Source organism: Mesoplodon bidens, assembly GCF_964165515.1.
Source record: "Mesoplodon bidens genome assembly, chromosome: 10".
Lineage (NCBI taxonomy): Eukaryota > Metazoa > Chordata > Mammalia > Artiodactyla > Ziphiidae > Mesoplodon > Mesoplodon bidens.
In genome coordinates this window covers 30,368,601-30,391,027 of record NC_138172.1, presented here as the reverse complement: position 1 = coordinate 30,391,027, position 22,427 = coordinate 30,368,601, and the positions used below count along the sequence as shown (strand labels likewise).

Sequence of the window (22,427 nt, the reverse complement as noted above, 5' to 3'; positions counted from 1 at the left end):
ACCCTGACCACCCTGATTTAGATTATATGCCCCACCCTTGGTACCTCTGATTTCTCCTGTCCTGATTTATCTTTTTTCCATAGCACTTATCTTCTACCATACAACATATTTGTATTTACTCTGTTTATTGTTCAGCATCTGCCTCATACTAGCATGTAAATTCCACAAGGGTGGGGAAAGCTGTCTGTTTTATTTATTGTTGTACCCTTAGATTCAATATCAGGGACATAATAGAGGCTCAATATATATTTGTTGAATGAATAAATGCCAGTTGTCAATTGGCAAAGAATTCAGGAGAAGATATATTTATAAAAGCTCAAGCTTTATAAAAGTTCAAGTGTTACTTGTCCACTAATTGTATTGAACTGCAAACTATTAGTGTAGTTTGAACCACAAACCATCTGAATATCTTCAAAATGTATTTGGTAGATCAAATAACTATTATAGTAGGGGCAGGTTTTAAGAAATAATATATATTATATATTAATAAGTGTATATATATATATATGTAATATTAAAAAAAATTTTTCCTGATCAGGAATTTGACATCTTGGTCCATTGACCAAATATTCTAATGGACATCTGACTGTTTAAGCATTCTAATAGCTTTCTGCTAGGGTTCCAAACTTCAAATTAAAAGAAAAAAAAATACTGCAGACTTCTCCCTAAACTGAATAGCTCATTTCCCAGTGTGTTGCTAATCTCCAGTTTTGCCCCAAAGATAGTATTTTAAAAACTTTCACACTGAGTTCCTTTGTGTATCAAAGACAAAGTTATTATCAAAATTATTACTCATGTTCTTTGTCATGCAAAAAAGCATGAGTAATGTTTTTAATAACGCAAGCCATTATAAAGTGGATGGGCTGAATTCATTGTGTCTGTTTCTAACCCATTTTGGGAAAGAATTTTTCTCTGCACAAAGGTGTAACCCCTTGATGCCTGCATGAGTCTTTTCCCCTTATTTTTTGATACAAAGTTAAACATGTATTTCATTCATAGATTCAGAACCAAAGCTGCAACTTTTCAAGCCCCTTTCTTTTCAAGATGGAAAGGTTTTGAAAGAGACAGGTTCACTGTGAGGAACAACTTTTTTTGGAAAGAATTGCTTTGGAAGAAAATAAATGTTCAGGAAGTTTTTAAAAGTTTGCCTGATATTCCTTTGTTCAAAATGGTTTAGGGGGTAGGTCCATCAGACAGGTGATATTTTAGGAGTTCAGATTCGCTTCAGGGTTGAGGTCATATTATTACTGGCAAGCTTGGAAATAATCCCATGGTACATGGAGAGCAGAGCCCTGGCCCCTGTGCCCCCATTCCCCTATGTGATGTCCAAGCAGACATCACTGAGATCAGGGAGTCTCACCATCTTTTTTAAACATGGTGGTCCATGTAGCTACCACCAGTCAATTTGAGTTGGCATGAGAAATTACAGTAATGGATAAAATAAAGTAGTAAGAAAATATTTTTGAAAGATGGATGGTAATGTCAGGTGAACTAACGCTCATGAAGTCTGCAGTCAACGCCAAACTTTGGGTGCCTCTGCTGCTATCTCAGTACCTTCCCAGATTCTAAAATGCAGGTTCCCGTACAGCCTTTTGACCAATACCCGGTGGCCCTTTCTGAGACGTCTCAAGCCTTCATAAAGGGCTTTGGAGCAAGAGACATGGTTATAAGAGCTTCGTCTTGGCTTATCATCCCAATGTACTTTGAACATCTTGGCTGCACACAGCAAGCATCTCTGTTCCACACTCCTTAAATTACTAGATATACAGATATGACATATTCTGAGTTTCCTTCAGTAGAATCAGGTGGCCTATAACTTTCCTTCCTTTTACAAATAGCAGTCTTTGTTCTAGTTAAGAAGAGTCCCAGCCTATAAAGCAGTTATATAACAGGGGATGAGGAGAGAAGGCCTGGGAACAGAATAGCTCCCCAGAGAGAGGAAAACACATTATAACTTTCTCAAACACCAAACCTGCAGTGCTTCTCTGTGGTTGGAAAAATTTGATGTTTATTTTTCCTTCTCATTTTCGGAGAAGAAATGTGAAAGGATCAAAAGAACAGATTTGCCTGGATGTCAGTGTGGCCTGATTAGGTTGCAATTAGCCTTTTTCTCTCTTCACTGAGAGAAGCAGAGACCATCTGCGGAAATTATTTAAATTCGTGTGCCTTCCAGGGAAGCCATTTTATTTGCCACTGCATTTATTGTATCGCTGGGGAGCTTGACAGTTATTCCAAACTTCTGCTGCAATAGCACTAGTGTTGCTGGTGGCCATTAGATTAACAAAAGGAAAAATTTAACTTTCCTCCAGCTGAAAATTAACACCTTAGATTAATTAAAAAACAAATGCAATCAAGGCCCCTGGATTTTTCTCCGAAGGTCCTTCCTGTGGGGTAGGGCCTCAGGACTGCAGTGAGGCTTCTTGGCTTATGGGGAGGGAAGAGTTGAATGTTTTATCAGGATTAATTTATAATGTAATTTGCCCAATGTGAATAGAGTGGAAACCAGTGGGAGTCTAAAGTCTCTCTTACTGCATACAGAAGAGATTATCAGTGCTGGGTTTCCTTTTCTTTACGTTTTTTTTTTTTTTTTTTTCTTTCTTTCTTTTTTTTTTTTTTTTTTTTTTTTTGGTAGAGAGAGAGGAGAGAGATAAGGACACGTGGGGCTGCGTGATGCATTTTGGAGTCAGGCTGCCTTCTGTCCCCAGCCCGCCTTCTGTCCCCAGCCCAGGTGCCCCGTTACTGTCCGTGGGACCTTGGGCAAGCTGCTTCATCTCTCAGAAACTCTGTTGCCTTATCACCAAAATGGGGATAAATAACAGAACTCACAAGCCACAAAACCCTAAGTACGTTAGAAGTGCTCATTAGATGGTGGTCATTGTGGGTAGCATCTTTATGGAGGAAGATGAATGGTTAGAGGTGCTTTGGCACTTAGTAATAGTCATTGATCTCACACACACAGACAGTATTGGCAGAATTATCCATATTACTTGGTCTTTGGGACTAACACTCATGTTCTAAGACACTTGTTTTAATTATGCTTTTGCTGAGTATAATTTCATTTGGAAGGACTTGATTTGACAAAGGACGTATCAGAGTCCAATAAATTCTGTAATAGCAAATTTCCTTCTATACATTTTTACTAATTGTTTTCTTTTGAAGATATCTCCATGCTTTAGAAATGTTGTGTTTCTTTTATAATTCCTCTAACTAAAAATTTGGCTTCTTCTGTACCCTTTTGCATAGTGTTTAAAACTTTTCACTGTCTTGACCCAATCAGCTTTTCCTACCTTAGCCCATGGACCGCACTGAAATATACCCTAGCCACACTGAAATTCTTGCCATTTTTTAAACCATCATGGATTTTCATACTCTCTGCTTTGGCTCATAAGAGTTCCTCTGTCCTTGAAAACTTTTCTCCCTTCTGAATCTGGAAAATGCCTCTTTTCTTTTCATACCCATGTCATATCTTTCTCTCTTCCTCTTTGAAGATTTCCTCTACTCTTATTTCACATCCTGGTCCCATCCTTCTTTGCAGGAACAATTCATTTCTCCTTACGTTCTATTGCCTTTTAACTTTGTGTATGACAATAACAGTACCATCAAGGTGTTATTAATTTATGGGACAAAATCGTTACCTACAATTTCTGGGACGTTACAGTATTCCAGGCATTGCGTGAAGAATGCACTTGCTCATTCAAGCTTTAAAACAGCTTAATTAAGAGGTGAAAACTATGATTTTCGGCATTTGGCAAATGAGGAAACTGAGGCTCAGAAGTGCTTGCGCAGTCCCACAGCCAGTATGTGGGACAGCGAAGGCTGGAACGTGGACCAGTCTGTCTTTAAAGTCCATATTCCAAAACACATGCTGTCCTTCTGAGCTGTTGCCAGAACGAATTCCATCTTATTGTAATTTATGCACATGTCCGTCTCTCCTTTTTAAACTGTAAGTCCTCTGAGGTCCAGGACCATGGCTCATTTGTCACACTATTCCCCACAACTAGCATAGAGCCTGCTACCTGGTGGGGTCGCAGATTGTGTTAGAATACTTGGATTCATCCAGGCAGAGGCTGGCAAAGATAAGAGTTGAGGACAGTGGCCCCCTACTCTCTGAAATATGACACAGTCCCATAAATGACATCAGTTTGTGTGCCCCTCAGACAATGACAAATGAGTCTCAGTCTCCTTGAGCACATTAAGACACAATTACATTCTGTTAGCTCAGCTCTCCTGCCTTCTAAATTAGAGTAGTGAGCACGGCTTCTCTGCTCTAGTCACGTTTTGCTGCAGCAGATTCCATTCAACCTCCTGACACCAATTTGTGTGATATTTCAGCGTTTAGCGCGCAGACGGGAAAATGGTATTCCCGCCTGTGTCCTCCAGGCAAACAGCCCACTCGCAGATTTGGCCGTGTGATTTGCACTTCCCCAAGTCTGGTTGACTCTATTGAAATTCTCCTCCTGAAATTCACTCATTAAACTCTCCCATGATCCATCACTGTGAAACTGATTATCACAGTGTTGTCTTTTGCCGTTATTAATCTTTGGAGATTGATGCTCTCTGGTGCTTCTGACTGACTCACATGATTTCAGCTATTAATCTTTATCTCAATCAAATTATTTACTGTTTTAACTTGGAATGTCTTGCTGCCTCTGGGGTTGAATCTCATCAGCTCTGATGGCTCCCAGTGAAAGCTATTTTTTAAAAAGTCCCACAAACTTTTTGGTTCACAAATAAATCCTACCCACAAGAATTCCTGGACAATGTTGTTATTTTCTTGGGCCCCTTTCCAAATGCTGTATATTCTCTCCCTTTTTGTCTTTCCTCCTCCATCATAGGGCCAATTAAGTGTGGTACCTGAGAAGTGACCCACAAAAATTCTCCAATTAGATGTCCAATTCACAGGAGACTACTGTGGTGGACATAAGAATGCTCCTTGCAGAGCTCCTACTGCAAAAAGCATAACTGATTGAGGGTCCCAGCTACTGCCATTTGAAAGCTACCCTCGGTTCCTAACAAGACTTCTCCTCCTACAGACTACTTCTAGCTAATAACTGAAAGTGTTGGGGATCCTAAGGCAGGCCCATTCCTGGGAGAAGAGACTTCGTTGTTTACCAGTTTTGGCTCTAAGACTCCCCTGTGCCTTTGCTGAACCTGCCTTATGCTGCAGGGCCTCCTCTCTCTCTCTCTAGCTCACTTGGGGTCAGATTGCAGCATGATCGGATGGCTCTCCATACTTTTAAAACTAAAGTCCCAGATTCCTCTCAAAGACCTAGACTAATCCAACTCACTTTCTACTGCTGTCCAGATAAAGACCTGGCTACACATGGAGAATTTAACTTTAAAGAAAAATGATATTGGGAGGATGAGAGAAATAGGCAAACCAGAAACCTGTATCCTCTCAAGGAGAAAACAGAGCTAGTAAAATTATTAATGGCATGAAATTGAAATAGCTGGTTTCTAAGATAGAGCATGTGGCATTTGTTATTTCAAGGACTCACTGCCTAATTAACCTAATTAAGATTCAGTATGGGCTTCCCTGGTGGCGCAGTGGTTGAGAGTCCGCCTGCCGATGCAGGGGACACGGGTTCGTGCCCCAGTCCGGGAAGATCCCACATGCCGTGGAGCAGCTGGGCCTGTGAGCCATGGCCGCTGAGCCTGCGCGTCCGGAGCCTGTGCTCCACAACAGGGGAGGCCACAGCGGTGAGAGGCCCGCGTACCACAAAAAAAAAAAAAAAAAAAAAAAAAAGATTCAATATATTCATTAGGATGTATTCACATACTTCTCAAACAATTGGAGGTCAGAGGTCGGGAAGAGTAACGACAAATAAAACAGGGAGGGTGCAGTTATGTACTCTGAATCATCCTACAGATAATCATATGTTTTTGACTCTGTAACTCGAATGTGGTGATTTTTTTTTTAATAGATGTAAACTAGTTTCAAGCATGTGCGATAATAAAGGAGATGTAAAGAGATGGAGATGGTAGTCATTAAGAAGACTAAGTTTCAGGAGACAGAAACCAACCCCAATTCATGATCTCTTTAGACAGCTTATTTCTAGGAGAGTGGATATTTTTCTTCCCCCCTCCTTTTTTTTGAATAAATTAACTAAACTATATAGGTGCATATTTTCAAAAATTGTTTGGGTTTAAAACTAAAAAATCATTATTGGAGAATGTAAGTACTGGAAAACCAGAACTAAAAGACTAATAGTGCTCATAATGATGACTTAGATATATAATTCTTGGAGTTTACAAAACGCTATTACACAGTTGTCACATTTACCCTGCTCTGTGTGATCCTATCTCCCCTAACAGCATCATGGTGGAAAACATAGCAATGGCTTCCCATTTCACAGATGAGGAAATTGAGGCTTAGAGAAATTACAACTTACCCCAAATCACACAGCTCATAGGTGGTGCCAAAACCGGATGGGACCCCATGGTTGTGATTATTACTCGGACCAGTATCCCTGCTATGACCTCCCCAAGATGAAGTGTGACAAGTGCAGGGTGTAGATTCTGACACATCTTGGCTGTGTGATTTGAGGAAGCTGATGACTCTCGGGACCTCAGTCTCCTTGTCTTTTCTACCTTTTCCTGAGCATGTGAGAATGGTAGGTGGCAGAATCACAGTAGAGAGAAATCAGAAAAGCAGGTCATTTTATTGTTGTTACAAACCAATAGGAAGTTGATTTCAAATGCTCACCTTACATTTCTTCCCAATGAGTAGATTATGTTTATGTCTTTTAAAGAGACATATAACATCCCTAGTAAACATGAATTCCTTTCTACAAGTGTTTATGGGGCAACCTCTCCATGATAAACATTGGGCTAAATGTTGTGGATAAATTAGATGTTGCCACCCTCCCTGGAACTCATGGTCTAGGTAAAATGTCTCTCAGACTGTCTCCCTTAATCATTTGGGGGAGCTAGTTAAAAATACAGATTCATGGGGCCCATCACAGTCTGACTAAATCAGAATCATTGAGGTGGGGAGGGGGGTCCAGAAATGTATATTCTGAAAACAGACAGGTGCTTCTGCTCTAACTCACAACCATACAGTTCAAAAGCACCATACCAGCTAATCCATTTTCCCCACTTAGATGATTTACATTAATTAATTAAACAAATTACTTGGGCATATGTGGCCATGACCTAGGAGGAGGGAACTGACTCAACATAAAAGGAAAAGAGTCACAATGTAACGGTTCCTTCCATGCAAGTAGGAGTTATATTCTTCTCCCCCTGCTCTGCTTATTCAGGACTAGCTGAATGAAAGGTTGATCTGATGGAGCCCTAACCTAGGAGGAATGAAACCTGGAACTTAATCCCCCATCAGCCAATAAGACATGCCTGCCCTCTGGCTCTGTCTCCTGATTGGTTCAGTTAGGTGGGATGGGCACCGTGACAATGACATGCCCTTCCAGTGCATATGCAGAATCTAGCAGAGAACCTAACTCACTGGCTCTTGAAGCCTTTTGTTGATGAGTAGTTTCTTGTCTAGAAAGCCAAACATCACAGAATGATTCCAGAATGTTCAAAATGAGTAAAATTCCAGACACCCACATGTTGGCCAGTTAAGTATATAGAAAGGGAATTTAAGATACGGCAAAATCCCAGTTGCCAGCCAGAAAGAGTGGATGTCATGGAATTATTTATTCAAATCTATTTATGGAGTTTCTGCTCTATTTCAAGCATTGTACTAGGTATCAGCATTGTTTGGGGGTGGACTCTTTTACTGTTATTCTGCAGATGAGCCCAAATCACCTGTTAGGTAATACCCTAGTATTCTTCCTCTTTCCCGTCAAAGCAGAAAGAGATGGTTTGACTAAGTGGAGTAGTGGCGGAGAATCAATTGAGCTTTTCTCTGCATGAAGCCCACACCTTCAAAGGTGGAACTCACTTCCTCTCAGAAGAATGAAGTGTATACGGATCCAAACTAAAAGCTTTCTATCACGTTGCCTTTTAACGTTTCTTGCTGCTTTTAGAAAAGGGAGAGAGAATCAGATTCGGTGACACCACTTCTAATGGAGTCTTTACCTTTGATGGGTTTTGAAGGAAAAATCACTGTATATGCTCTCTATGAAATGCTTTCTGTCTTGCAATGTCAGTTTGCTTTTTTCCAGTCACAGGCAGGGATTCATATGTGGCACTGTGATCCTGGGGTCTGGAGCAGATCAACTGGTAGCTCCAAGAGGTCATTTGGGGCAGCCACTGCCCATGCACTGAAAATGTCAGGGGATGGTTCCCTTCTTGGGGTGTCTGAATCAGGCCCTCTTAAGCCCTGGATTTGATCAGGCTGGCATCTCGCTACCTTCCTGCCTCTTCCAGGCAATACTGTGTTACAGGAAAGTCAGGCCGTGGTCCTCACTTTGATGGAATTAACCTATGACGCAAGTAACTCACTGTCCTTACAGCTGAGCTGATTCTCTCTCCAGCCATCCAGAACTCTCCTGACCCCATACCAAGTCCCTGGAAGAGTGGTCAGCTTTGCCTGTTTCCATATTATTTTTTGAAGTTAACATTGAATACATTTGTTAATATTGATTACAAAATTATTTCAGGCTTTCTTAAAGAAGTTAGAAAATATAGGAAAGCACAAAGAAGAAAAACAACGTTCCTTTGTTCATCTTTCTATTGTAAATATTATATATGTGAAATATATATTAGAAATATATATAAATAAGCAGAAAATATAAAATAAATAAATAAAAATAAATAAGTAAACAAATATATATATATTTCTTTTTTTTCTGAATCACAGGTCATATTGCACACATTGTACTGTTATTACTTTTCACTCAACATTGTATTTGGAATATTGCCTCGTCTTTGAATCTTCTTTTAAAAGATGAGATTAGAACCAAAAGTTATTCCATAGGATTGATGTACCAAACCCTATTTAACCATAGTCTATTATTAGATATTTGGAGGGTTTTTTTAACTTTGTCTACTCTTCTATCAGAACTATACTTGCATTCAACTCTCTTTGAACATCTGTGATATTTTTTCCCTCAGGATAAAATTTTCAAAGTGGAATTTTGCCCATTTATTTGAAAATTTTTAGGGGCTTACATCATCCACCACTGATCCAGGAGGACCCTTGGATTAAATTCACCAGTACACTGCAGGTGGAGGTGGTGGTTTACAATCTTGGTTAATTTGATAGATCAAAATAGGTATCTAATTTTTATAAAATTTTTCACTGTTTTGATAACTATACATTTTCAAGTGTTTTCCAGTTAGGTTGACTGGCTTTTTGTGTGTTTGCCTTGAATATTTTTTCGACTTTATGTTTATTAGTGTCATTTTATGTATAGTCCACTGTAATTAAGGTATCTTTTTATTATCTTACTCTTACTTAACATAACAGATAGTTCAAAGGCTTTTGACTGACTTTTATATTTTAATGATAAAGTTTTAATTTAATTTTCATGTGGCCAAATATTTCTAAAATCTTTTTCATGGTCTCTTCTTTTGCTTTCTGATTACCTCACACTGAAAGTGAATAAATTAGAGGGAAGTATAAACTACATTCCCCTTTAGTTATTATAGGATTCAATTTTTTTAACTTGTTTAAGTCACCTGGAATTAATTGTGATGTATAAGGGGAGTATATATTAACTTTTTTGTGTGTGGGAGGGAGGAATCTAGCCACCATTTATGAAATATCTCCTCCACTGATTTAAATGCCTCCTTTTACCTATATTGACTATGTACATATTTTAAGATTTAATTAGCTTCTGTTTTTTTCCACCTGTCTACTCTTGGGGCAAGGCAACTGTTTTAGTTACTATAAATTTTAAATACATCTTAATATCTAGCATTTTGCATTTCCTGGATTTTTCTTTTTAATTTGGAAATTATCTCAATTTCTACTTTTCAGTCTGATTTTTTTTTTTTTTTTTTTTTTTGTGGTACGCGGGCCTCTCACCGCTGCGGCCTCCCCCGTTGCGGAGCACAGGCTCTGGACGCACAGGCCCAGCGGCCATGGCTCATGGGCCCAGCCGCTCCATGGCATGTGGGATCCTCCCGGACCGGGGCACGAACCCGTGTCCCCTGCATCGGCAGGCGGACTCCCAACCACTGCGCCACCAGGGAAGCCCCCAGTCTGATTTTTAATATGTGAGTTTTCCCCTTTGATTACATAGATGAACTATTGTTGTAAAAGTTCCTTGGGTGTTCAAACTGACCTTTTCAGCTAACTTTCAGATTTCCCTCCTTCACTGCTGTATATAATAAAAGGCTCCCATCTTAGACCACAAATCTCTATTGAGTGCTAGTTAATACCTGCTAACACCAGACACCAGTAATTATTAATAATCATTGCTCTTACCATTTTCTTTTACCCCTCCCATTTTCTCTGATTATATAATAATTGTCTCAATCTGTGCAGTTAAAAAGCTCAAACTTTAGGGGAAGTTATAGTACTTTTTTTGCCTGTATTTCTTTTTTTTCATCCTGTGGGATTTGGAAAGTACCAACACGTTCTCAAACTCTCTCCAGAGACCTGAAAAACATCAACATGAGTAGTAATCTCAAATTTGCTGTGCAGTTCCATTTGATCTCCGTGGAAAGAAAGGAATACTATTTCTCCCAAGGTTTGCTTCCCTGACAACAGCTCAGTGATCCATGCTAGAAACTAGCATCTCCTTGACCACAGGCATCGAGAGGTGGAAACTGTATGTCTTTCTTGCTTTCCTCCACAAGTTGAATGATAGGTGTTATATCAAAATCTAATGTACTACTGTGTACCATTGTTGGGGCCTTTTATAAATGAAGAAGTTAGCATACATGTTTTGCAAGTAAGTTTTCCATCCCATTAGTTTCACATTTCCCTGTCACTTGCTCTTTTTAAGTGACCCAGAGTGTCTGTCACTCTTTGGTCTTTTCTAGATGCTTTGAGTTCATGTAGACATCTTCTAAGAGGCAGTATAGCATCATGGGCAAGAGCAAGAGTTGGTGCCCTTTTCTACAGGAGGCAGATAGTACCCATTTTTGGCTTTATGAGCTGCCGGTCTGTGCTGCAGCTACCCAACTCTGTCGTCGTAGCGAAAAGCAGTCACGGACAGGATGTAAATGAATGAGTGCCGCTGTGTTCCGGTAGAACTTCAAACATAGGTGGCAAGCTGAGTTTGGCCTGTGGGACACGGTGTGCTGATCCCCGGTTAAAACTATAGGTTCTGGAGCCAGGTTGCTTGGAAATGAATATCTGCTCCTCACTTTCTAGGCGTGCGATCTAGGATAAGTTTCTTAATCTCCTTGCACCACAGAATAAGGGTGTCCATAAAACGAGGATGATTATAGAATCTACTTTAAAAGGTCATTTTGGGGATTGAAGGAATTAGTACAGATAAAGCTTTAGAATTTATGTGCCTGGAACATAATAAGCCCTAAACTAAGGGTCAAATGTTGTATTAGGGCTTCCCTGGTGGCACAGTGGTTGAGAGTCCGCCTGCCGATGCAGGGGACACGGGTTCGTGCCCCGGTCCGGGAAGATCCCACATGCCACGGAGCGGCTGGGCCCGTGAGCCATGGCTGCTGAGCCTGCACATCCAGAGCCTGTGCTCCACAACGGGAGAGGCCACAACAGTGAGAGGCCCGCGTATTGCAAAAAAAAAAAATGTTGTATTAGTTTGAGGTCAGTATACCACACTGATCATTGATGAATTCATCACTGCAAGAACATTTTTAGCTAGTTTTCAACATGTTGTTAATATACATTTTCCTTTCTCTTAATTTCTATTGTTTAGGCCTGGGGTCCTCCTTCATCCCACCCCAGTGTAACATCTTTAAGGAAATGCCAATGGAAAAGTGTATCTGCTACAGGCTCTTTTGTTTTATTTCCAGAAGGGCAGATTTCAGTGGCACCAGCCTCATCCCAGGATACTTTGTAACACAAAACAAGGTCTGCTTTGTTACAGCTACAGAGAAGCTCATTGCTTGTATTTCTTTTCACGCTGTTTGCCAGTTGCTCCATGGTTTCTTGGCTAATTATTTCCAGCATGGCACTGATTGAGCTGTTAATAAGGTGTGAAGGTGCCTCGAAGATACCTTCTGAGTCTTAAACAAGCCATCTACATCTCAAGCTGCAAACTGCTGTGTCCTCCAATCCCCCCAATATTTGGGCGATAGCATCTCCAATTGTAAAATTAATCAAACTTCTCTCGGTGACAGAAATGTTAATTTAAAATTTTTGTCACAATTACCGGGAGTGTTATTGCAGCTTCTGACTTGTAATTAATTTCTCCTTCCCTTTCTCCATCACTGGGTAGGACTCCTTTGTAATAGTGATAAATGAAATAGCTGCTTGACCTTCTTTTATTTAAAATAAATTACTTTACAAGAAAAAAATTACCTCTAGGTAATCAACACCTTTAGATAAACAGGGGAACACAGGACATTAGGTACTTTATTGTTTCTTTCTCTCTCCTTTTAATTTGTGTGTCTTCAGTGATTGAAACGACAAATGGGGAAAGAGTGAAGTGAGTCTACTTTTATGGCTGTGTTCTCATGTGGAACTAATTTGGGTTGCGGTGTTGGTTTTTATGGGGTCTGGGGAACACCAGCAAAATCAGAGTGTGATACTGAGGAGAGACTGCAAATGAGAATAAAAGAAACCCACAGGGGGAAAAAAGGAAACAAGATGTTACGTTTACTTGAGCAATCACTAGGAAGGTTAGTGTTCTCTCAGTGTGAATCAGCCCCTTACTACTCCAAGTGTGGGCTGCAGACCAGATGCATGGTGACAGCTGGGAGCTTGCTAGAAATGCAGAATCTCAGGTCCTGCCCTAGTCCCACTGAGTCCAGGAAGATCCTCATGTAACTTGCATATGTACTGGAGTTTGGAAACTCTGGAGCCCAAACTTAGAGATGAGGTGCCCAGGGGTGGACATTACAAGTGAGGTTTATAAGCAAACAGAAGAGGTCATGGTACATCACCACTGCTTGTGCAAAGAATGAAGAATAAGACATTCAAGGGGAATATTTGAATTGCAGAAAGTGGACAACGCAAGGTCTAGGAATGAAAAGACATACTTACAAACAGGAACTGCTTTCCTAGTTCCCCTGTGGCCCTGCTTTTGTGTGACTGTCAGAATTGTCAGCTCTTGAAGGGCAAGGACCATTTGGCTATATCACAGTACAAGGTCACCAAACATCTGAGTGCGTGAGTGAGTGGAAAGGGTAATGGAATTAACCAGCCCGACTGTAAAAATTCAAAGCAGTTGGTGTAAGGATGTAGAAAGCTTTTGTAGAGCAAGTGGGTTTGTTTGTGTGTTTAGCGAGAGTGATTGTGAGAGAATGAATAAAGATTTCTCATCTCTTGAGATCGAATGATAGAGGATGGGAGAATATTACCTGGCTGAGATGCTGGAGACTGAGAACAATATGTAAGTGCAGCAACGCTCACTGGGGGCTCACGACACGCCAGCCCCATGCTGGGCATGGGAAGTGCAGCCATGAAGATGGTAGGGGCTCCACTCAGGAGGAACTCAGAGAGTCTGAATATGGTGGGGCGACAGACTCAGTGTCTCTCTGGGGCTCGGGTTTATTACTTTCTTTGGAATAGGTTACTTTTCCCATTAATCTGGTCAGTGGCTCTATATTTAGCTTCCATGTTTGCCTCCAGATCTTATCGCAAGTAAAGTTCATGAACAGTGGTGACCTCTGGGGCCACATTCACACCAGCTGGGACAGTTTGAGTGCCACTTCCTGATGTAACTGGGAAGGTGCTTATTTGTTCCTGTTGCTTTAGTAATCAAGGGAGTTAAAGAGGATGCCTTTTAAAACCTCCATCGTCAGCGGAAGGCTCCGCAAATAAAGATTCCATACACAGTGCTTTTCTGGGAAAAATAAGACTGGCTTGGGATCTTTGTTGTGAAATCCTCTGTCAAAATTAATTAAGGGAATCCTGTAATTACAATTTATGCATCTAGATGGCCCCCAAATGGCTTGTTTCTTAATATTGGATTAGTTTTGAAACACATGAAATAACAATGAAAAGACTAAATGACCTCCTCTCCCCTTTTTTATAAACCTTAAAGGAGCTAAAATATCTTTGATTTAGTTATATCTTAAGGACAGTATGGTTAGGAGGGGACTGTTCCCTCCCCCTTTAAACCTGCTTGTATTCAGTATAAATCATCAGATTTAGGGGCCCAGGGATTTAGCCCCTACAGACAAATTGGTATTATTTTTTTAAAGCCAGGCCACATCGCAAACAAACCTATTGCAGGTAGCAAGGCTGGTAGGAGATAATTGCCAGCCCCCCGGGTTCAGAGAGAGGCATGCACCTCCAGACTGGGCTCCTCTGGCCCTTGATAAACTGAGTTATCACTAACACACACATGCTGCTGAATATATTATTTCATTCACCAAGTGGATATTTAAAATGACTTTGTAACATGCCATATTAGGTTAATTATCTTTTAAGAGTGTTTTGGAAAAACTCTAAATGTTCTGTAATAATGCTGCAGGGCACTTGGTGTAAGCTGGCCTTTCTTATTTAAGAATCATGCATTTTTTGTTCCCACTTTCATTATTGCTCCCTACCTCGAGGGACACCCAGCGAGTGTCCCTTCAGGTACCTTCTTCCTCTGCCAGCCCAGAGTCACTTTCATGGAGACCAAGGTCCTATGGGAGGCCTCCCCTCCCAGCTTTTCTGCTCTTATCCCACTGTGTGCCCCTGGGAGGCTGTCGTGAATGAGCCATGACTGCACTCAGTTCTGGTTCTTAAAGGCCCCCACCCATTTCTGTCATCTTGATACTTTGGCAAAGACATCTCAGTTCAGCAGGGATGGAGCCTCATGAGGGCACAGGCAGGGCCTTATTCACCAGAGAATCCTAGCACTGGGCATATGCTTGAGAAGCAGGCACCGAGGGGTAGGTGTCTAATGGATACTGCTGACATGATCCAGAATGTGGCTGGTCCTCAGAGATGGTGGAATGTGTGAACTGTAGGGTATTCTTGTTTCATGCTGACCTTCTTGACAAGACTTCTTTGCCTGTGTGTGATAGACAACACTGTTTGCTTTCATTCAATAATTATTCACTGCAGGTCAACAATGTGCCAGGCCAGAGACACAGGGTAAATAAGATGGCCAAGACTCTGACCTTGGGGGAGCTGGAGAATCACCAGAGAAAAGAGCAGTCAAAGACATAGCTGCGCAGTGAACTAAGTGCTCTGAAGGTCATAAAGGGGGAGAAGTGATCGTTATAGGATGGGTGGACCTAAATGCCAAGGACCATTCGGGGTGGCCTCTTTGAGGAGGTTATATTTATATTAAACCTGAAAGATGAGAGAAAGCCACAAGGGGAGAAGTGTTCCAGGCAGCAGAAATCACATATATAAAAACCCCGAGGTGGAAAAAAGTTTGACAGTTTCTAGAAACTGAAAGCAAAGCATGCTGGCTGGAGAGTGGGGAATGAGGGATAGTTGTCATTGGGATACTGTTGGAGAAGTAGGTGCAGGGTCTGGGTTGAACAGGGCCTCATGGGTGTTGGTGTATTTACAACACCCCCGTGGTCCTGTGTTGCTAAGCCACTGCAGTGCTTTAGGCAGAGAAGTTATATGATTTCATTGACAAGTTTAAAAGCTCCCTCTAGCTACTCTGCCAAGACTGAATTGGGCTTACAACTACGAAATATAGCTGAAAGAAATTTGAAAAGATATGAATAAATGGAAAGACATCCCACGTCCAAGGAGTGAAAGACTTAAGAGTGTTAAGATGATTTATTTTAACCAGCCCCACCCTAATCCACGACATCGCCTTCTCTTACCTTAGCCCCTGCCCCAAATTCTTTCTTATTGCTGTGCTGGTTCACACTCTTTCCCTTCTTCCAATCCAAGGTTTTCTTTTTAATAGTGGCAAAATATACCTAACACAAAATTTACAATTTTAACAATAAAGAAAAGGGTTATTGTGGGTGTGCGTGATTGATAGGGATGGAAAGTCACCCATTTGTTTTTTGGTTTGCTTGTTTGTTTGTTTGTTTTTTAATCTTGAGCCAAAATAAGACTACCTCTGACTGCACCATAGTTTACTTTGAATGAGCAACAAGAGTTGTTCAACGAAAAGAGAAGCTCTTTAAAGAGAGCTTTGGTCCTGGGTAAACCAAACTTCAGAAAACTTGATATAAGGCCATCCAAAATGAGCAAATAGAAGACATCTTTTAGATGTTGACTCCATTGTACTTAGGTGTTTGCTTAGCATTTATCTCCAGAGAGAGGCTGGGATCAGAAAACCTGAAGTTTGAATGTGAAGTAGTAAACTATCTAAGATAGCCTATTTATATATTTAATAGAACAATGGGACCCATTTTGCAGACCCATAATCTAGCATGAGTTCTCAAGAATTCATGTTGTAAAGCAAGATAAATCTTTTTCCTCTTTTTTCACCCAATCAAGAATCTCTCAATCCATTCATTGCCTTCAGAATGATACATAAGCTTTAGAACGCGAGAGCTGGAAGGGAGCTGAGAGGAGACGGAATCCACCCCCCTCATTTTACAGTTGAGGAACATCTGATTAACTCATTTGTCCAGGGTCACACACCTATTAATGACAGGCTCAGGACTAAAACTCAGATGTCCTGATTCCCAGGAAATGTAGACTTTGCTTCCAGTCTTATAAAGGGGTCATTGCTTCTATCATTTGAAATTGAGGTGTGTCTAAATACTGCTGGGTTCATTCTCATCCCAATATGGATGTGTAATTGTCTAAGGCATCATCTGTTATTCTGCCAAAGATTGAACACACCACTCAGTGGGAAACCAGTTCTAATTTAAGTCAGGGCAAATGACGTGGTTTTTTTGTTTGTTTGTTTTTGTTTTTCCTGCTGTGGGACGTGCCAAGTTTCAGAAATAATGAGCTCCACTCACCAGACTTCTCTTTGGCTTGGGTATTGTGCTCCAGAATCATTCTTACGAATATCCTCTAAGGAGCTGAAGGGTTATACGTGGGTTCTCAGAGCTCTGTTTTATTACAGAGATCATTCTTATCAGTTATGCATAAGCACATACCGACAGAAAGAGGACTTTGCAGTATTACGTGCGTGTGTTTAGCTGAATGTGGAATGGTGTACCGAGGTTTGAGATCACTGAGGTGCACGTCTCATTTTTATGTAAGCCCTCTCCGGCCTGAGGCACTTTTCTCATTACAACCCTCCCTGCTACAATCTCCTGCCATAAAGGGAGTTTATGGTCATGACTGGATATTTTTCAACTCACTGAAAAATATCAAAAGGCAGATAGTTTATTAATGTCAAGGCTTTGAACAGCTGGTTGAAATGGAGGAGTGGGAACAAATGCTCCTTAGAAGCTCCTCCATCTGTGGGAAGAGGCAGTACCTTTTGTGTTATCCAAGCCCCACACTGCTACACAAATGCCACCCCCTACCCAAACACTTCTCTTTGTGTCTGCTGTGTGACCTAAATAATGTTTCTTCACCCTTTCAAGGCACAGGCTCTGTGGCACATCTGATGAAAACCATGGACTTCCTCCCCTACCCCCAGCCCCTGTGCACATGGAAACACACACCCAATGTTGCTCATAATTACAGAGGGCTTAAGGACCCTCTGGAATACACTGAGGGGCCCCGAGCTAAGAAACCCTGGTTAGCATGCTAACTTTCTTTATCCTAGAATTCAGGACTAATAAGCTTTGGGGAAGTTGATTTCTTACTTGAGGTTTAAAGCATGAACACTGATCAATATCTGGCCATAGTCCATAGTAATTGAAATAAATTTCTCATCAAACATTCTCTTAATGCATACTAGGTGTATCATGCCAGGTAACCTGCAAGTGCCTGAGATACCCTTACTCGGAATTACAGTCTAGTTATGGACAAAGTCAAACTAGCACATAGCATGGTTGGTTGATCACGAAGTAGCAAACTCCACCAGGTAAGGCTCAGAAGTCAGAGATCTCCTTGGGTCAAAGTGACGAAAAGGTCTTTCCAGGGATGGTAAGAAATGGTCTATTGCTTGAAGCAGGAATAAGTTTAGGTAGAAAGAGGCAAGATATAGGGGTGGGAGAAGGATATTTTGAGCAAGGGGGCAATGCATGAGCAAAGCTATTGGGGAGAATGTCAAATCAAATAAGCAAGAATGTGAATAGCAATGAATACATGCAATAAAATTTTTCTATTCCTGGAATCACCTAACATAAATCTTCAAAGCTGGTGGTTCTATCCTAATTCTGATGAGGAGGAATGGTTATTTAACCAAAGAAAATTGGCCACAGTATGGAGTTAGACATACATAACATCATTTATTAAATGGTGTTTTGTGTTCTCAGCTAAAAGGTCTGTTCATTTTAATCCTTTCTCTGTAATTCCTTTCAATTCAGTGGTATTTTCTAGGTGTCAGCAGCTCTTAATAGGAGACTCAATATGTCTTCAATTTCTGCTGCAATCTTGTTTCATTCTTTTTCCCTATGGTTACTAAAAATAAAAGATTTTTGTGTATTTGAGTATGTATGTCCATGCATTTGCATATCCATATACACTTGCATATGTGCAAAAATACTTGCATGTGTGCCAAAAAATAGGAAAGGACTCTGAAGGCTTTCTTCTAAAGCATTGGCAGTGGCTTCCTCTGGGGACTAGGATTGGAAGGTGGTGCTGGTAAGAGGGAAACTTGATTTTACTCTACATACTTCTGTATTGATTCAACTTTATACAAGAAGCATATATTACTTTTGTAATTAAAGAAAAAGAGAAAAAAGAAAGAAATTGAATTTGATACACCTTGAAGTAATATGAAGCCTTTTGAAGGTACAAAGGAAAACAATTGTGCCTCAAGGGAAATTTATTTTATCAGAACCTGTATTTTTTTTTTTCTTTTTTAATGTGATGAAGCATCTTGCCCTGGATTTCCAGTGGGCCTGCTTTGTTTAAATGTGCAGATCTCTGCTAACAATTTATAGTACCTGGAAGTGGAATTTGTTAGACTGGCTTCTCATCCACACACTCGCGTACACATGTGCTTAGCTGATGTTGGTTCCTCTCTCTTTTTCTGTAAAATTGGGACTTTTGAAGCTGATGTGCTGGTTTTCCCATAATCTCTCTCTCCTCCACCCTGTTCCTGGGGCTGTTTCCTGCACTGTGCCCCTGGCCTCAGGATGAGCTGGAGAACCATGACTACAGTGTACCTGGCAGAGCTCCAACCCTCTTTCTGCATTCTAACCTCTCAATCGTACCCAGAATTAAATGCACATTCTTGCTGTAATGTGAGCTAACAAGCCACACAGAGCCTGCCACTCGGGATTGGGGGCATAGTTTACCTACACAAACAGATGGAAAGTACAAAAGGATGACTGGTAATTAAAGTGTGAAGATCAAAAACATTTGAGGGAATAGAATTTTTCTTGTGGGATTATGCTATAATGTGATGGGGCAAAAGAGCAAACAAAATGGCATATCTAATCTAATGACTACTGTGTAAAGTCACACCGTTAATGAAAAAAGTAACGGCAGGAGTACATAGAAACACTTTAAGATGCTGTATGAAGAAGGCAGGAACATGGATGTTCTCTAGTTTTGAGAGCATCAGATTGCTTCAGGAAGTAGAAAAAGAATGGTAAGGAACGACCATATGCCTTTTGGGATGAGTATGATAACTGGAAGTAATAGTATAGAGGCAGCATGGCATGGTAGTTAAGAGCATGGCCAATAGAGGTCTGAATTCTGGCTTCTCCACTTATGAGCTGTGTGACCTTGGGCAAGTTACTTAACCTCTCTGTGCTTGAGTTGCCTCATCTATAAAACGAAGTTGGTTATAGTGACTACTTCTTGGGATTGTTAAGAATTTTAAAGAAGCTCGTATTTACACAGAATTTAGAATGATGCTTAGTCCACAGAAGTTGTGATGAAAAACTAAACTAAGAAATATATGAAGCATATATTGAGCTCTTAATGCTTGCCAGACCCTGAACTGAGTGGGTTGTATATGCTCCAGTTTATTCCTCAGAACCTTGTAAGAGGTTTTATGATTGCTTGTATTACATAGATGAGGACAGTGAAGCTCAGAGTAAATGAGTATTTGTTAAAGATGGTGCCAGGAGCAGAATTTAAATACAGGCAGTCAGATTTCAGAGCTCATGCCTTCAACTATGATCATCTACTGGAGACAAGAAGGGAGGAGTTAAAGAAATTCTGATCCGAAATTAAGCGTTCAATCCCTGGTTTAAGATGTCGTAGGCACAGCGGGTACAGGGTTTTCTTTTGGGGTGATGGGAAACTTTTAGAACTAGACGGTGCTGATGGTTGCACAACATTGCGCATGTGATTAATGCCACTGACTTGTTCACTTTAAAATGGTTAAAATGGTAAATTTTACATTATGTGTACTTTACCACAATAATAAAAAAGATTGGAGGTGCAAGGAGAAGTAGCTCCCACAGAAAGAATATATTAACTGTTAATCTTGTCATCAACTACTGTAACCAGGGTGCACTAGAACAACGGTCCATCTTCTCCTTAAGGCTGATAGCTCTTCCAGAAACAGGGATGCTGCTCGCTTTATTAAAAAAGACATTGAATGCAAATTCTGGGTGTGATGCAATCTCCCTGTGGCAAGCAGATAACAACTATCCCTCCCATCAGTTGAGAGGTGTAATTGTATTTTCCTTCCTGATAATAAAGTTCCTTGCATATTTTAAGTCCTGAATTAAGAAAGTAGAAAAGCAAAGAGTCCAGGAGGGATTTTGCTTTCTGTGAATAATAATTTTATAAGATTAAAGGCAACACGAAGAGGAATGAAATTAAGGGGAAATATTAAGAAATAAAAATTAAGCATAATTTGTTTTTAATTTTTGTTTTTACTGAAGTCCGTGTAGAGCCCATTGTCTAGTTGCTGGATAAGGAAAATTGATTTTGAAATTCTTCATGGTTGCTTGGTACCAAAGCTTTGGAAAGATTTAATCCTTGAGTGAAGAGGGTAATAATCGACAGTATGTTGTGGTCATGTGGTTTAATTATTAAACAGAACATATTTGTTGCCCACTCAATTAACTGGCAGTAATAAGGAGACTATTAAGAGTAGCCTAAGCTGGGTTGATTCTTTAAGAGCTAGTTTGTCTTATTTATTCTATTTATTCTATTTAAGCCCAAACAGGGATATCAGACTAAGTCATAGAATTTATATCTACAACATGAATCACAAAATTGTAAAAGAGCCCTGTGTGCCTTGTTTCCTTATTTTGGCCATGGACATGAGGGTGAAGGTCTCTGTCTTATTTAAAGAACTGGTCTCATTAACAGATACCTTGAGACAGTTAAAAGAATTTTTATCTTGTGGGAAACCAAAGCGAATGCAGCGTGCAAAACCAGCTTCTGATATAATGTCTAAAATATGTGCTCCTTTTGCTGACAAACAAAAGAAAGAGGCCAAAACGATGGAACAGACTGTTGCTATAAATGAAAGCCTGGTCATGGAGACCCCAGACTTGGCTAACGCCTGAGGAAATTCAACACCAGGTCCTCGCCATTTCCCTCCAAAGTGTATTTTATTCCTTAATACCTCACCAGAGGAGGCTCATGGGGCGAGGCTATCAGCTTTTCTGTCCTCTGGTTTCAGGACATTGGGTTCTATACTTGGGAAACATGATACCGCTCTTGTTGAATTTGAAAATGGTGGGTTGGCTGGAGATGTCAGGTGGGCTGGCTAAATCTTCCAAGGGATTTACAGTCACACTGCTCCATGCCATGAACATCATCAGGCTAAGAAGTAACGTTTGGATATACTCCTTTTAAGATGCGGTGTGCTTTATAGTGTTTATTCTTACAACATTTGGTCCATTCACTTTGCTAATTTCGGGGGTGGGGAATAAAGAAACTAAACATTTAATACTTTTGTGAAGGAGTTAAACTGAATTGGTTAGAGATGTTGTTGCTGCCGTTATTGTCAGCCTCAGTAGACTTAGAAAATTCAGGCTTTTACCCTTCTATGATAAAATTGATTTGTATTCTAAAAACAAGAAAACAAACAGACGACCCTGGCACTGCCTTTATAAAGTCAGCATCACTGTTTTTGTAGCTTGTGAAAGACAAAATGAACCTGTGGGCCCTCCCCACCCCCCCAAGAAAAAAAGGCAAAGAAAAGCTGATTTCCTCCCTAGAAAGGTGAGCTCCAGAGGGCAATTTCTTGAGAATGGCATGTGGCTTCATCCCTCATGTCTCCCTTTCCTGGAGCTGCTATTCATTTCAGAAGTGAAGAAGCACAGCATATGGGAAAGTATAGAAGGGTTTCAGGCTGGATGTTGATATTGTTTTATTCTATTTCACAGTTCTGTGATAGGAAGACGAGATGGCAGATCCACTCGTCCAGCTGCTTGGATGGTCTTGGACTCAGGTAAATAGTAACATTTCTTTACATTTACTGATAAGAAACCAAGAACCCAGTTTTCCCAAAATTGAATGATGTAGG

At 40.5% G+C, this 22,427-nt stretch overlaps 1 long non-coding RNA gene across 2 annotated transcripts in view; it reads left to right on the top strand.

Moving 5' to 3' along the window:
• LOC308623526 overlaps positions 1-22,427 on the top strand; it is a 348,033-nt gene that overhangs the window by 57,795 nt on the left and 267,811 nt on the right. For both annotated transcript variants that reach the window (XR_014016832.1, XR_014016833.1), the window contains exon 3: positions 22,288-22,352. This is a non-coding gene — a long non-coding RNA (uncharacterized lncRNA). The remainder of the gene's footprint in view (positions 1-22,287; positions 22,353-22,427) is intronic.